The sequence below is a fragment of the Eubalaena glacialis genome, chromosome 8 (genome assembly GCF_028564815.1).
Source record: "Eubalaena glacialis isolate mEubGla1 chromosome 8, mEubGla1.1.hap2.+ XY, whole genome shotgun sequence".
Classification (NCBI taxonomy): Eukaryota; Metazoa; Chordata; class Mammalia; order Artiodactyla; family Balaenidae; genus Eubalaena; species Eubalaena glacialis.
Window position 1 is genome coordinate 52,797,200 of NC_083723.1, and position 17,227 is coordinate 52,814,426.

Here is a 17,227-nt window from a genome sequence, read left to right on the forward strand (position 1 = left end):
ACATTATTGCTTATTAATGTTATTTAATTATTGTTAATATTAATAATTAATATTTTAAAGAGAACAGGAGTTTTTTTTTTTTTAATTTATTTTATGCCGCATTGGGTCTTCGTTGCTGCGTGCAGGCTTTATCTAGCTGTGGCGAGCGGGGGCTACTCTTCGATGCGGTGTGTGCACTTCTCATTGCGGTGGCTTCTCTTTGTTAGGGAGCACTTGCTGTAGGTGTGCGGGCTTCGGTAGTTGTGGCACACGGGCTTCAGTAGTTGTGGCTCGCGGGCTCAGTAGTTGTGGCTTGTGGGCTCTAGAGCGCAGGCTCAGTAGTTGTGGCGCACGGGCTTAGTTGCTCCGCGGCATGTGGGATTGTCCCGGACCAGGGATCAAACCCGTGTCCCCTGCATTGGCAGGTGGATTCTTAACCACTGCGCCACCAGGGAAGTCCAAGGAGATTTTTGTAATATGTATTCTTTTCCCTCTTCAATTTGGTTCAAAGACAATTACATCTATCCATTCTTTTATTGAAATAGTCTTTTTCTTAAGTAAGATTATTAAGAGTGTTGGTTATTCTGACAAACCAGGGCACAGTCCATTTATAGAGAAGCTTTACTTAAAAAAAAAAATCAATGACTAGGTGTAGCCCATGTGTTGAATCTGCTGTTTTGGGTCCCAGGTTTAGTTGGTTACTCTGTCTCTCTCTCCACACAAACACATATAATATCTTGGTGTATGGTCCTGCAGTTCAGCCTGATTTTGAATATGTAAATATGAATATTTAAATATCTATTGAATAATTTAAAGATTCAAGTAGCTTAAAAATTTTTTCATTGACTTTTAAAAAATTAATTTAATTAATTTTTTTATACAGCATGTTCTTATTATCTGTTTTGTACATATTAGTGCATACATGTCAATCCCAATCTCCCAATTCATCCCACCACCACCACTCCCCCACCCCCCGCTCTTCCCGCTTAGTGTCCATAGACTTGTTTTCTACATCTGTGTCTCTATTTCTGCCTTGCAAACCGGTTCATCTGTACCAGTTTTCTAGATTCCACATATATGCGTTAATATACGATATTTTTCTCTTTCTGACTTACTTTACTCTGTATGACAGTCTCTAGGTCCATCCACCTCACTACAAATGACCCAGTTTCGTTCCTTTTTTTCATTGACTCTTTAACATGAGAATTGTAGAATCATTATAATGAAATGTTAGCATTTAATATGAATATATATAAAATAACGATGGGCCCAGGTTTTATCTCATTTGGCAGGCTGTATAACGGGATGATTAAAAGCATTTTGTTTCAATTATATACATACATACGTTTGTGTGACCTGGGTCACCACATAAAATGTACTCCTTACTGTGGGTTGTAGTCAAAAAAGTTTAAAAAGCAATGATTTAAAAAAAACAAAAAGAAAACAGCCACAGCTTATTGCAGCTGTGTCTCTGCTCACCTAGTGGTGGGTTCCTCCCTCAGGCATAGGTGAGTGGGAGAGAGCCAGAGAGGTGGTTTAAAATTGAATGCATCACCCGGTGAGTAACAGGACCATGATTGTGGCGAAGTGTTTGTTGTTCAACTTGAGACACACAGGACTTAAGTGAGAGTTATGTGAAAGGAATAGCCTGCCATGAGTCATGGAATGAATTTTTAAATGGAAAGCTTTGAAAATGAAGTTCCCCTCTGTGTGTCAAATGTAGTCAGCAATAAGAAACAGGGATCGACTTTTGAAAACCTTCTGTTAGCATTGAATCTTGACTACGGAAATGTGGGTGAGAGTGGAGAAGGCCCAGTTCTGTTCTCTGCAGGTGGAACAGGACTCGTTTTCACCTTCCTATTTAAGGCTTTATTTACACTGGGTGACTCTGATGACTCTTGTGATGCATTTAAATATATTTATAAGGAGAAAACACGGGTACACAATTGTGGTAATTAACTCCTGGAGCTTTGTTTGCTCGTGATTACATTTCTAACATTGCTATTTAAAATCTCATTGAAATTAAGAAGTAGGTTTGACAAGGCATTGAATCGCCCCATGGCCTGGAGGCTCAGGCAATTCACAGGCAAAGTTGGAGCCCAGAAGAGCCTTTGACTGCATAGTATGGCTTTAGTTAAGTGTTTATTTACTTAGTTTTTGAGATGATCATTTTTAAGTCAATTTGGAATTTCAAAACCTATCAAATATGGTTTAAAATTTTTTAAAATTATTGTGATAAAATACATGTAACATGAAATTTACCATCGTAACCATTTTTAAGTATACATTCCATAGTGTTAAGCTCACTCACATTGCTATGCATCCAATCTCCAGAATCATATGTGGGTTTAAAGCCAGAACGGTATAAAAGCTTTATTATAGGTATGCTTTTACTCTAGGATTTTAATAATATTTTAGTATTCTAAGTTTTTCCATTAACTCAACCAGTGTCTTCTAATTCATGCTTCTGAAATATGTAATAGAAATAGAAGGAAATCCTTGGTTACTTGCTCACTGCTGTCCCCTCTGTGAACGTACTCCTTCTTTCTTGAAAGTTCTTGGTCAACTCAGTTTCTCTTATAACTATTTTTAAAGGAGTCTTGGCACTTTATTTCAAGGGACACGCATAACTGCAGACTCAAAATGGTGTAGAAATACTTGCATCTGCAGGACTCATACCCTGGAGAGGGGCATAACTTAGGAAATATGAAAAGGTTTCAATCTTGCATTCTTTTGCAAAAATTTTGGTCTAATTCAGTTTTATATGCGATCCATAAATGAGTTTTAAAATAGTTTTCATTCTAGCTTAGTAACTGCTTTAAAAACAACTCTCTTAATGGACTTGAGGACAAGGGGAGGGAGAAGGGTAAGCTGGGACAAAGTGAGAGAGTAGCACTGACATATATACACTACCAAATGTAAAATAGCTAGCCAGTGGGAAGCAGCTGCATGGCACAGGGAGATCAGCTTGGTGCTTTGTGACCACCTAGAGGGGTGGGATAAGGAGTGTGGGAGGGAGAGCAAGAGGGAGGGGATATGGGGATATACGTATACATACAGCTGATTCACTTTGTTATACAGCAGAAACTAACACAACACTGTAAAGCAATTATACTCCAATAAAGATGTTAAGAAAAAAAAAAAAACAACTCTCTTGGTGATTTACCTTCAGTGAAAGGTCTGTGTGGAAAAGTTGTTAATTGTTTATGTACTTAAAGTCTTTTTAGAACTCCTTTTTCTCTTACAGGTTGAGGATTTTGTCCCAATCTGCATGTTGAGGTCTGAGTACTGACATTTTTTTTGTATTGAACTGGAGAGTTGTCGCTCAGGACTCAGAAAGGGATGTGATGGACATTGAAGACCATGAGGCCAGGACCAAAACTTACATTCTTGCCGATGACTCTGATGAAGCCAGTGTCCTAAACACGAGGATCACAATTCATTAAAAAATTGATGTGCAGTTTGCATATCTGAGGGTAATGAATGCAGTACCTGTTCTCTGGGACAGAGGAGGGAGTTAGAATTTACTAGAAACTACATTGACCACGTGGCTTCATATCATGTATTAAGTGTAGCTGTCACATCATAATCTGTTGTGTATCTACATTCTTCCCCTGGAAGCTGGTATCTAACCGGGCTGTGTACAGACAATTAAATTCAAACATTGGGAACGCCCAAACTACTGGTATTTGACTTTGGGGTATTTACTTCCTGAATTGTTTTCTTTAGATGTTGTTAGCTCTGAGTATTCAGAGGTTAGTGGCATGAGAAAGTGATCCTAACACTTCAGCAAATTGGCCACAAAACAGACACTGACTGAGCACTGATGTTATTAGAATAGGAACTTTGGGCAGAACCCAGTCTATATCCTTTACCCACCAAGGGTCATTTAGAAATGGAAGGGCTGCCCCATCTCTTCTTGCTGTGTGTTTTTAGTTTCCCCGCTTTTCATTGTCTTCTGTCACCCTTCATCTCTCCATTGATCTTGTCCAGACCCATGTCTCTTTAGGGCAGGCGAGGAGGGTACGAAATGGACTCCATGGAGAAGAAAGGGGGAACGAGTGAAAACATCTTTCCTAGCAGTCTCTTTATAAACTGTCGTATCTTCTTGGCTCTTTACCTAGAGGTTTATCTCCCCCTCGCAAACCCATAAATATATTAGAGCTAATGTAAGTTTGGATTTCTTTCTGACTGTAGACATGTTCTTAATCCTGTATGCATAGAGAGTCACCATTTGTGTCTGTGTAACCTTGCCTTTCCGTTAGAGGGTTGGAGGTAGAGGATGGGGTATAAATGGGGGTTTTATCTTTTGTTTCTGGTTATAAAAGGAATATATGTAATGTAGAAAAATTGGAAGTTTGAAAAGATAGAAACAAATCTACCAGTAGCCAATCACACAAAGACCATTACTATTAGCATTTTGGTATATTCTTTTCTATTTTTTTTTAAGCGTCGTTGACCTTATACTGTCTCTTCAGTTTTACTTACTATTTTTTATTATTTTTTTTGACTGTTCACCAAGATACTTACATATATTACAAGTTCTTTAAAGTATTTGTAGTGGCTGCATAACATTTCATCAGGTGCCTGGGCTCGGAGGAGGGGGCGGAGGGGAGTGCCGGTGGCGGCAGAGTAACAGCAGTAGTGTTTTTAGAAAACCAAGGACTGTAAAACCCTTTCAGGTGGTAAAAAATACCCTAACAAAGTGTCTCCTCCTCTGTCATTCATATGGGTTGTGTCAGTTAATTCCGCAGTCACCTACTTTTGGAATGTAGGGCACTTTATTAACCTTGGGGGCTCTCGTCTAAAAACAGGTGATCAATGTTAACATACTTTGAATGGGGCCTCTTAAAAAATTAGGGTTGTGATTGACTCTAGCTCAGCTGAGTCAAGTTAGAGAAGATATTAAGTTTGTTACCTAGTTTCATGCAGATAAGGAGAAAGTGCAGTTGTAGGTGTTTAAAATGAAGTTTTAAAAAAAATTTGATTAAAACTAAAAATTGGGGAAGTTCTAAAAATGGAACTCCTTATGAAGTACCTCTTACAGTAATTATGCTTCAGGAGGAGGGGTGAACACAAAAAACTTGGAGTTGCTTTTGAATCTTATACAGCAGAACGCATGTAAATCGGCCTCTGAATGGCTTCCTCGTAGAAAGTTTGGGACAGTACAGGCTGCTTTAATCGAAGGGCTAGGTAGCTCTGGTGTTTGGCCTCTTTCCCTGGTTCGTCTTGGCTTTATAATGTCCTGCCTTTGGGGCCAAGGCTGCTCTCAGCTTGACCTCCCCAAGCAAGAAGGTAGGCGGCAACATCACATCTGAACTTGATCAGTAGATGTACTTAAGAGTCGTTGGTAAACAGGCCAACAGGAGAGCTTTGGAGAAGTCAGTGTGGTACTTTTTTTTTTTTTTTTTTTTTTTTAATTTTTTAAATTTATTTATGGCTGTGTTGGGTCTTCGTTTCTGTGCGAGGGCTTTCTCCAGTGTAGCAAGCGGGGGCCACTCTTCATCGCGGTGCGCGGGCCTCACTATCGCGGCCTCTCTTCTTGCAGAGCACAGGCTCCAGACGCGCAGGCTCAGTAATTGTGGCTCACGGGCCCAGTAACTCCGCAGCATGTGGGATCTTCCCAGACCAGGGCTCGAACCCGTGTCCCCTGCATTGGCAGGCAGATTCTCAACCACTGCGCCACCAGGGAAGCCCCAGTGTGGTACTTTGTAATTGTCGAATGGAGGTCCTTAGACTCTGGGACAGGCTTTTCAATTAACTCTTTTCTGTTAATACCAATAAATGTGCTTTGAGATGGTAGCAGATATTTATAAAAATAGATAAATTAAAATTCGTTGGCTGGTATGTTCAAGAAATGTTGGATTAAACAGCTGTATTTACTGCAGGAATTCTTTAACATCTTTAATTGACTTGGCATTTTTCAGCTTTAATGAGGGAGAATAAAGTAAGCAACATCTTCAAAACATTTTGCCTCATATAATCCTTTTCTAGGAGGACCTCTTTTGATATCTTGATGTAAAAACATTTGTAGCAGAAGTGGGATTTCGTATCTAGGTAGTATGGATGAATGCTTTTCAAACTTTACTGTGGTGTGATTCACCTGGGGATCTTGTTAAGCTTCACCTCCTGATTGAGTGCGTCTAAGGTGGCACCTGAGAATCTGCATTTCCTGGAAATGCTCAGGTGATGCTACGGCTGCTGCCACGCAGACCGCACTTGGAGAAAGGACGTAGTTAACTGTTGATTACTAGCCGCTGAGATGGGACCCGAGGAAGATTAATACTTGCCAGGTGGTTTTAGTAGCGTTCCAGAAGGCTCCCTCATAAGCTGGGAGAACTGATTGGAAGTTGCTGATGCTTCTTATGGTGAAAGGAGGATTTCCAGAGTGAAACCAGAGATCCCCTTGACCTCCAGGACTTATGAACACTGCTGGGTGACCTGCGGGGTTATGTGCTTTAGGTCTCGTTCTGGCTGAAGGGATCACCGGTTCTGTTTGCTGGGACTGTTGCGACCTTTGTGCTGGAGTAGAAAGTTGTCCGGGAGGAGACAAACCGTTTGAAGAAAGACTCTATGATGACTTGTTAGAGAAGAAAAAGGATGTCTAGACAGATGGGAAGAAATAATTTGGCGGGAAGACAAGAACGAAGGGGATTCAGTGGAGGGAGAAGGAGATCTAAATCAGTGTCAAGGAACAGAAAGAGTAAGCGTACAGTCAGGGCAAGAAACTTGTCGGCACCAACGCAGCACAAGGCTCATTGCCCGTTACAGAGAGGGAGCCTGGGGAGAAAGTGACCCTGTGTTGAACCCGGCCCGTGGTGGCATCTGATGTCAGCAAACAAAGAGAAGTGATAGTTAGGGTGTCGTTGCTGGAAATACTAAAGGAAATCCGTACAAGATGTGAATGAAGTTGTGGTTCCATCGTATGGCTGTTAGACTACAAGGAAGTGGAGACTGGTGCGGTTCTAAAGTGGGTTTTCAGGCTTAAAGAAAAGTTCACGAGAGGAAGGAGGATGTGTGACCCAGGATAAAGAAAGTCTCACGAACCTGTAGGACTCCAGGGCCAGCTCACTGAGGGCTTGGGAAGTAAGTGAAGGCCGACAGAGCTCGCGGTTTTGTGTGTGATCAGAGCCAGAAGAGGAGGAAGGCATAGGCCTGCTTCTTGTGGCAAGTGGCAAGATGAGAGGCCCCTATTCTTACGTCCAAAAAGAGGTGATGTTTCAAACGGGGATTGCACAACATAGGCAGCAGTGGAGTGCTGGCTCCTTTAAATAACTTCTGGGGAGTTAGAAAAATGGCCTTTTGTGATGCTGAAAGTCCACACGTGGGATCACAGCACCGCTGTTAGGATTGTTTGCCAAATTGCCAACTGAGGATCTGTGTCATCACCCTGGTATCATTGCACATGTCATGAATTTTATAAGTTGTGTATGTGAAATTGTAAACTGCCGTGGTTAATATTGATCCTGTCAAGTTCTAAAATGAATTCTTAACTGAAAGGTTTGGGAACGCTAAGGGAGATAAGTAGTAGTAACCAGGAGACAGGTTAAGTTGAAAGTGAATTACAGGATTTCTGCTTGGCAGTGTCCAGATCAAACATTTCTTTAAAACTCTAGGTACAGTCGATTCGTAGGTGAACAGTGGTGGTGGCGGGTTGTTCTCATTGACAGAAGCCCGTGGAAATTCTGCACCCGTTTGGGAAGGGACCATGGTCCCAAGAACCTGATGAAAGCTGATCGGTTCTGAGGTAGCTCCTCCAGACTCCTGAGTGTGGGAAACAGGACCTCACCCCCATGGGTCACGTGGATGAGTGAAATAGCCAATGTCCAAAAGATGCTTGCTGTGAGAATCCTGGGCATGTGGCCCATAGAAGAATTTTCTTTCTCTTCTGACCAGGAGGAACCTTGGGTGAGAGGCAGAGAATTCTGTCAGAGCTGCTCCAGCCTTGCTTTGTCACAGGTACTCTGCCATGTTCTAGGGATGTGGATGAAAAAGATACACCCCTGTCGCCGGAGAAACTTACAGTGTAGGAAGGGAGACCCACGTTCGTGTACGTAATAACAGTCAAGTTTGCTGAGTGCCCCAAAACAACAGTGAATGCTTACTGGGACTTCCCTGGCGACCCCGTGGTTAAGACTCTGTGCTTCCACTGCAGGGGGCACGGGTTTGATCCCTGGTGGGGGAACTAAGATCCCGCATGCCGTGCAGCTCGGCTGGAAAAAGAAAAAAAAAGGAGTGAACGCCTACTGAGCACGTATGATACAGTGAGCACCTTCGTAAGCTCTAATATTTTAAGTCAGTGGTTCTCAAAGGGTAGTCCATGATCATCAGCATCCTCTGGGAGCCTATTAGAAACAGATCCACAGCCTCGCCCCAGACCTAAGGCACGCAAAACCTCTAGGATGGGGCCCAGCAATCTGGTTTAATAAGCCCTCCAGGTGATTCTGATGCAAGCGATTTGAGCACCACTATTTTAAGTCATGTAACCCTGACAAGAACCTTATGAGCAGATTTCATTTCTCCCATTTAAAGAGATGGAAACAGAGGTACAAAGAAGTTAATTAGTCTACAGATGCCTGACTTTTAAGTGGTACAGAGAGGTTTCGAATCTAAGCAATGCAAATTTAGAGCTCTGCTCCTAACCGCCAGGCAAGGCTGCCTCCCGGGAGAATAAGGTGCAATGCACAGAGGAAGGAGCTGTAAACTCCAAAAGGTAAAATGAATTAAGGTATTAACAGCTGGATTTTTTTTTCCTTTACAAACATTTAATGAGAATTAATTGTATGCAATGAGTCATCTTACACACCGTGGACATTTATAAATATGAGCGGAATATAGACCCTATCTTTAAGATTCTTATAATGAATTAGGGAAAATCCAAATATATATAAGTAACTGGACTCTAAAGTGCTTTGAAGTAACTAAGAGAGAAATTCTAACGGGGCAGGGAGTGGGGATTTGAGCATATGAATACATTTTGACATAAACTGTACGGAAACTTACTTCTTAAATGTATGAGGAGAAAGGCATTCCAGACACAGAGTATTATGTGCAAGATTCAGATGTTTGAAACAACACGTGTTCCTGGATTTGCTAGTCTGCATTACGGTATAGATTGGAAATTCCTAGTTTAAAAGGAGTTCGTGAAACTAATTGCGTTTGTTTTCACCAACATATTTTGTTTTTGCTTTGGATGGCTGTGTGGCATGCGGGATCTCAGTTCCCTGACCAGGGATCAAACCCACGTCCCCTGTAGTGGAAGCGCAGAGTCTGGACCACCAGGGAAGCTCGTGTTTGTTTTAATCTTGGGAGCCAATAATTGTTCTGACCTTTCTTGCTTTTATGTAACATGTCAGTGAAGGTGGAAATGTGCCTTAAACAGTTTTGGAGGAAATAATCTTAAATGGCAGCGAGAGATCATTTGGTTCAAAATGAAAAAACTTCTTGCCGATAACTGGTTACTCACAGGAATATATTGCTAGGGAGATTACAGACCTCCTCCTGCTCTGTAAAATTTGATAACCTAGACCAGGATTGGTAACATTTTTCTGTAAAAGGCCAGAGAGTGAATCTTTTTGTCAGGAAGATGGCGAGAGGCCATATGTAAACACAGAAGCTTAACTGTGTTCCAAAAACACCATGAACCCAGTATGGCAGCTGGGTTTGGCCCGTGGCCCCCTAATCCAGGTTCCCACCTGTTTCACGTCGCTTAGATGAAGCCCGTGGAATGTGCCAGGAGACCTCGGGATGTCCTGTTTGGTGCTATTATTTCTGAGGTTCTCTGTATGGCTTAGTTGAGTAATTGAGAAATAAAAACCAGAACTAGTTTGTAAGTCTTCCTTCTGCCAGAAGACTGTATGTTATCACCTTTATTGTTTTGCAGGGTTAATCAATTTATGTACAAATTGACAAGAAACATCTAAGAGACTAATTTATTTCCAGAGCCAATGAAGGGAAGCAAGATACCTATTCCTGTGTTTCTTTTGCTCATTTCTGACTTGGCGTTAATATAGGAAAGGAAAAGAGAACATTATTTCCTCTTGAAGACCCTGCACAAAGTGACTTATTGAAATGTTTTCCATTACAAAGAAATAATTGGTATTCAAGTGGATCTTTAAGTTTTTAAACAAGCACATAAATTATTCAGTGTATAAAAATATACTCTGTATATACTCTTGCTTCATATGTGACCACTTAAGACAGAGTTGAGACACTAGAGAAAACAAGGGGGGAAGGGTGGCAGAGGTGTTGATGGGTTTCCTAGGTTTTGAGGGGGTGGTATCATACCTTACTACTTGGCCTGAGAGTCTGGATCACCAGGCGGTGTGGCAATGGGAAGAAGTTGCCATTGGCAGTTCAGCCCCTGCTGTATACTGTAGAAGGTCCTAGATTGACAGAAGGTTGAAGTCCCTCTGGGGGTTTACGAGGCTGGTTGAGGAGAGATGATCTACATGCAAATGGAGCCGGGAGGCATATTAGTGGCAAATACTGACAAGTATGGAGTGTTTAGGGGAAGAGATCGGTCACGGGAGGCTCAGGGCTTGGGTAGGCTTCATGTAGCATTTGTGTGGATGGAAGGAAGGGCAGGATGTGGAAATGTAAAGAAATACAGGGAGCAGAAGTCATGGCAAGGGCTTGGGTACAGAGGTCAGAATGCACACGGTTTGCAGAGTAAAAATCAGACCAGCTGCCTGGCTAGAGCGGGAAGTTTGCAGGAGAGATGTGCAGCCTGGATTATGTAGACATTGAGGGGACTGGCTGCTTGGGTCAAGTCTTGGGATATTGTCTGTGAGCACGTAGGGAGCATAAACTGTTTGTTTTTAAATAAATTTTATTTTTTAATAACAAGGTGATATGTAAGGAGAAGTTTTAGGGAGGTTAATCTGATTTGTGTGAAGGTGCTAGAGGCCAGAGTGGTCAAGGAGGCAAGGAGGGTCATTCTGTTGGGTAGCCAGCATGGTAATGTTACGGTGAGAGCAGCTTTTAGTGAAGAAACACATGCTGTATTTTGAAATAATATTTGAATTTTTTTTGAGGATTTATTTGTAGGGAGGAAGAAGGCTTTTATTTTTTTGAACTTTACGTTTTGAAATAATTTCAGACTTAAACGTACAGATAATACAGAGACTTGCCTTATAACCATCACCCAGCTTCCCCAAGTATTAACATTTTATATAACCGCAGTGCACTTGATACACAGTACCAGCATTGACACTCAAGTATCACTGACACTCAAGTAACTGAAATACAGACCTCATTCACTTGCTGCCAGCTGTCCTACTAAGGTCCTTATCCTAGTTCAGGGTCACACTCAGGATCACACTGCCTTTCCTTGTCAGTTTCCTTTGTTCTCCTCCAACCTGGGGACCCTCAGTTTTTCTTAGTCTTTCGTGACTTTGACAATTTTTGCAGAGTACGAGCTAGTTATATTGATGAATGTCCCTCAACTTGGAGTTGTCTCACGTTTCTCATTAAATTCAGGTATGCATTTTGACAAAAATACCCTAAAAGTGCCTTTCTCAGGGTATCATATCAGCAGGCAAGTGTTGTCAAGTCTCATGGTTGGTGATAAGTTTTATCACTTAGTTAAGGAGGTGTCTGCTAAGCTCCACTGAAAGGTTACTATTTTTTCCTCAGTATTCCTTAATAGCTTGTGGGGAGACACTTTGACACTATGCAGATATCCTGTATCTCGCCATACTTTTGTCCACTAATTTTGGCATCCATCGATGATTCTTGCCTGTAACATTTAGTACTGCGTTCTTTGCCTACTGGTGATACTCTTTTTGCCTCCTTTCGTTGCATTTAGTAATTGAAAGAATTCTATAAGGAAGAGCTGTCTCCCCACTCCTCCCCCCCACCCCATTTTTTTAATTCAATGATTTATATCAGTATGGACTCATGGGTATTTATCCTACTGGTTTAATGCAATACTTTCATTGTTTCACTGCTCAAATCGTCCCAGATTTGGCCAGTGGGAGCTTCTTCACATTGGCTGCTGTGGAAAGGGTTCATGCTGGAGTCCATGTGTGACCGGGCAGGTTGATGTTACTGCAAGTAGGGGATTCAGTGACACGTGGAGATAAGTAAGCTGCCAATTTAACTGTTGACCCAAAATCTTCAGTGACTTGATGCCTAAATTGTAAAGGTTTTTCTGTGATTGCATTAACCAAGGAAGCCCACCCCGTTAGGCAAAATCATTTTCTTGTTTATAAACACAGTGAGAAGAAAGATACTTGCCCAAGGAATGAATAAAATCATGTTGTTGACACTTTGGGGTTTGTTTCTGTGGTACCTATTGTGTATATTTTCCCAGAAGCTGCTGGTTCTTGCCGATTTGTCTCCCTAGGCAGGCAAGATGGTGAAACATTTATAAGTATTCCTAAGCCCCGCTTTAATTTTCTCCTTTAGCTTTTAAGTGGGGCAAACCTGTTTATACTAGAAGAGAGTCCTTTAGCAGTGGGAAGTAAAAATTAAGTCTAATGCTATGGATGCCGTTGAAAGGGGATGTCCTTTCAGAAGGTATGTAGGTACGATGCCGCTCTGCGGACGTGAGGTTCCTTGGTTTAGGGCTGCGTCTGGGATGGGGTGGATAGAAAACACACACCAAAGAACAGGTGCAAGGTGGGATTTCCTGAGACACTGGCTCTTTGTTCTACACAAGCCAGACTTAGAAGCTCAGACTCAGAGCCCAGGGCTGTTCGGATGGCTTGCACCTCTGCTGTGTTCAGATCTCTTGAGGAGTGCGTCAGGCTTCAGAGCGGAGGCGGATGATGAGAGGTTCAAATTGCCAATTCCCACCACTGGTTTTTACAGTTTTTCTCAGACTGGGGTGCACGTTAAAACTATATTGAAGAGCATGGAAAAAAACCACCCAGGTCCCTTTCCTATAGGTTCTAATTCTGTGGACCTGAGCTCCTGTTTGATTATTTCTTCAGCTTCTCAGATGGTTCTAATTTACATCCAGGGTTGAGAACTTCTGGATCTAGCAGAGACAGCTATCTGTGACATCTTCATGCAGTTATCTGCACTTGTTTGTCATGTGATTCTTAAATCAGTACATTCCATGTTATAAGATAAATGTATAGGGAAGTAACTAAAGACAGGCTTGGGTTGCAAACTCGGGTGAATTTCTTAACCTCTTTAAGTCTAGTTTTGTCATCTGTTAAATGGGATTAAAACCTCATAGTTTTTCAAAAATTAAGTAATATACTGCATGTAAAATATTCAGTACAATCTCTAGCACACAGTAGAAACTCATTTATTACTTAGTAGCATGCAGCGTGTTAACGGTAGAGTGGTGACTTCGGAATCAATCACAATATTCTTCCAGCCCTGGCTGTGTAACTTCCCAGCTCTGGGGCCTTAAGTGAATTCCTTAATTTCTCTGAACCTCAGGGCTCTTGTCTGTAGATGTATGAATAGGCGGGTGCAGCTTCTAATGTGGGAAAGTGCTTAAGACAAAGGAGGTGCTCAGTAAGCATTTCTGCCACCTTCCCTTTCATTCTGTTTTCTTAACACATCACAGGGCAGTGGAAAACTCTAATTTTGAGAACATCATTGACTCTGGTTTGGCCAGGCTGTGTTGAGAAGATATTGTTACAGTGGCCTTTGTGGCTGTGACTGACTTTGGGAGCACGTCCCTTGGAGCCTCAAGGAATGGTTGGGCCTGAACTGGCATCCGAGTTTGCAGAAAGAGTTGTGGTGCCCGGCCCTGTGCTTCCATGTCAGCACTTGACTCATGTCTCCAGTTTGCATTATGCCGAACTTGTGATGACCGTATCCTTCTCAAGCCAACTTCCTGGCTGGATGAGATTCTGTTCTTTTCACCTGGATCAACTTTTGATTGAGATACAAGGGTATGCTGGGGCTTAAAAAGGACCTCTCTCCCCGACCCAGGCCTTAGAACTCTACTGCACAGCCTACTGGATCACAGCCTTAATTGTTTTGGTGCATAGTCTCTTAACACATGTGCCCTCTAGTTACTTATGGAGATTTTTGGCTTCTTAGAATTATAAGAAATCTAAGTGCACTTATTCCACTTTAACATGTTCATTTCTACTTGGTCACCCAGAGTGGGTAAAGGACAATGGTTGAAGGTGACAGCAAGTTGTGTTGTGAACTGAATTCTCAAGTTATCAACAGATTTGATAGTTATTGTTGGTTCCTATTTTAACAGAGCAGGTCATACTTCTCTGGTGATTGAAGTGATTCATTCTTTTTCCTTTCCTTTCTCTCTCCCCTTGTAGCCTAAGTATTTTAATTCAATCCAAGGAGAGCATTAAGGCATGTCCTTTAAAAGCTGATTTAAAAATGTGCCTTAAGTCTACCATATAGTTTAGCACGATATTTCCAATGACTCTGAAATGAGTTCCATTTTTGGTTCAGACCCAGCCTCAGAGACTATTACCATCTAGCTTTAGTGGACACCTAACTTTAAAAAAAAATGAAAGTAATATATGATTGCTAACCAGTTATCTTTCTGAGTAAAGCCTTCTGAGTTTACTCTGAGTTATCCTTCTGAGTAAATAAAATTTATTATAAATTTTTTCTGGAAGTTCATTTGTGAATATTAAAGGGTTGCAATTTTCTAACACATGTTTAAAATATGAGGTTTGCACGGAATCATTTAGGGAATCATTTTCTATGGTTCATTAAATTGGAGAGGAGAAGAAATAAATTTGAATTAAAATCTAATTTCATTTGTATTGTTACTAGTCTTCTCTCTATGGTCCGTATAAGTCCTTCATGAAAGAATCATTGCATCTAGCTTAAGTAATTCTAGGAAATTGGAAATAAAGGGGGAAAAAGAATCATCTCATCTGGGCTTTATATTTGAGATATCATGGTGAGAGCCATTTAAAAGAGGACGCCTACATGAATTGGACCAGACATCCAAGATTATAGAGTAAATTGATAGGAAATTAGGAAGAAGAAATGTTCTTCCTGATTTATTTAAAATGTTCTTGAGATCCCGTGTCTTCTGATAAATGATTTCTAAGTTAGAGGATGGTATCTTGTTCACATGTATGTTTCTGGTGCTGCCACTGTGCCTGGCAAGGAGATCACTAGGTGCTTCATAAGGGAAATGAACGGAAGTTAGTTGCCACGGGAGTGATGAGATGAAGCCGTGAAATGCTGAGAGGAGAAACAAAACCGAGGTAGTCCAAGATGGGATGAAAACAGCTGAGTAATTGAATATCAGGGAAAGAATATTGAATGGAGAGGGGTGCATCTTCAAGGGTGTCCTTGTGCTACTCTTTCAGGGAAATGTTGGGAGAGCAGTTTGTGAGGTGCATTAGAGCAGTCATTCTCAGATTCCTGTAAGTTGGCCCATGGTGTTTCCCCAGTAAAATTACGTAACAATCCTTTCACAGTATCTATGAAAAATGAGGTAATGGATGGTCAGTTCCTCCATGTTCTTTTTTCTTTAGGTCTTTGGCACTTGCTATTTTTAGTCAATACTGACAGCTAACATAAAGTGGTCTAAAAAAAAATACAGTTATGGTAGTTACTTTAAGTTGAACAGATCAGTCCTTTCCGGAGTTGTACAGAGAACGCTTAGCTTCCCCGGCTCAGGTGAGTCTGAGAGCTGCTGTCCTGGAGCGTTCAGGAAACACAGCTCCCTCGGGGCCAGTTAAGAGAGGGCTTCGCAGGAGTTTCTGACAACAAATCTAGGTATTGTGTCCTGTAAAAGGCAGTTCCTGTTAGGTTGCTCTGGTCGATTCCCTGTGGGCTAGGAGCTTATCTAACACTGTTATCTAGTCGGCATGGAAGGACCCCATGGCTTTATTGACTCACCTTACCAATCTTTTGTAACTAGCCATCCACAGGGGGGAAGTTTCTGTGAAGTGGAATTGTGCGAGTGTAGCACTAGTGTCGAGACAGCCAGATTTGGGCTGGCGGCAGAGAGAAAGGAAACCTTTTTGCTTTCTTTTATGAAAGTGCCCCCGCCTAATTCTTTAGAGCTTGTTTCTACCTGGAAGCTTGCTTTTTAACTAGATTATGTGAAGTAGTTGCTTTTCTGAGCTGATTTAGGCAATTAGATGAGTAATAAAGATTGTCATTCTGGTCTGCCATATTGACTTTTTTTTTTTTTTTTTAGAAATTCACGTTCTTATTGATTGATTGATTGATTGATTGATTGATTGCTGTGTTGGGTCTTCGTTTCTGTGCGAGGGCCTTCTCTAGTTGCGGCAAGCGGGGGCCACTCTTCATCGCGGTGCGCGGGTCTCTCACTATCGCGGCCTCCCTTGTTGCGGAGCCCAGGCTCCAGACACGCAGGCTCAGTAATTGTGGCTCACGGGCCCAGCTGCTCCGTGGCATGTGGGATCTTCCCAGACCAGGGCTCGAACCCGTGTCCCCTGCATTGGCAGGCAGATTCTCAACCACTGCGCCACCAGGGAAGCCCCATATTGACTTTTAAAAGGCTGTTTAGGGGAAAAAAAAAATCACTTATCATGATGATTCATCTTCAAGTTATAAATCTGGTGTAGATGCAAATTTTAAACTGTTCAGTATTTCAGTAAGTGAATACAATGCCTAGGCTCAGACGACAGAAGGCCTAGGAAGGGCCGGTTGGGAATGTGTATAGACTAGACCAGAAGGGGTGAGAGGGTGTTTTATTTTAACACACAGCAATTAAAAATGGCCTATCTTAAACCTTTCTTTTTTTTCTTGGAAGCCATTGCAAATCTTTAGCAGCGTGTACCAATTGGCATTCCTGGATAAAGAGTCCGTATATTTATTTCAGTTTAATCAGAAGATAAGTAGTATGGGAGCTGTGTGGAGTGGGTAAGGGGCTGAGTGAGAATTCTGTCTTAGCTTAAAGTTTGGTAGAAGGTTCAGACGCTGGAAGGCAGTGAGTGGCAGGGTATGTTTTGTAAGTGATTCTAAGAAGTGGATGCGGTGGACTAAAAACTATGGGATCTCAAAAGACAGCAAGCTTTGGAATAGCGGTGTAAAGAGCTTTTAAACATAGGTTGGAAGCTCAGTAAATGTTCATTTCTCTGTTCCTTTTCCTAAACCGCAACGGGAAATGATAATAGTTTTCTATTGTGCTTAAACACATGTGGGTGATGGTGCTGCTTACTGGATTGTTAGGTAGGAAAAATAAGCTCCTACAATTCAAATCACTCAGCAAATACTCAGTTGATGCAGAGATATAAATATCTGTAATAAATGAATAGAAAAATAAACATTTTTTGTGTGTGAGGTTGTGTGCTAGAGGCTGTGAAAGCAAAGCAGG

The 17,227-nt window shown here is 41.7% G+C and overlaps 1 protein-coding gene across 1 annotated transcript in view; it reads left to right on the forward strand.

Annotated features, from left to right (window-relative positions):
• Window positions 1-17,227, forward strand: part of RAPGEF5 (Rap guanine nucleotide exchange factor 5) — a 218,158-nt gene that overhangs the window by 21,522 nt on the left and 179,409 nt on the right. The window lies entirely within an intron of this gene.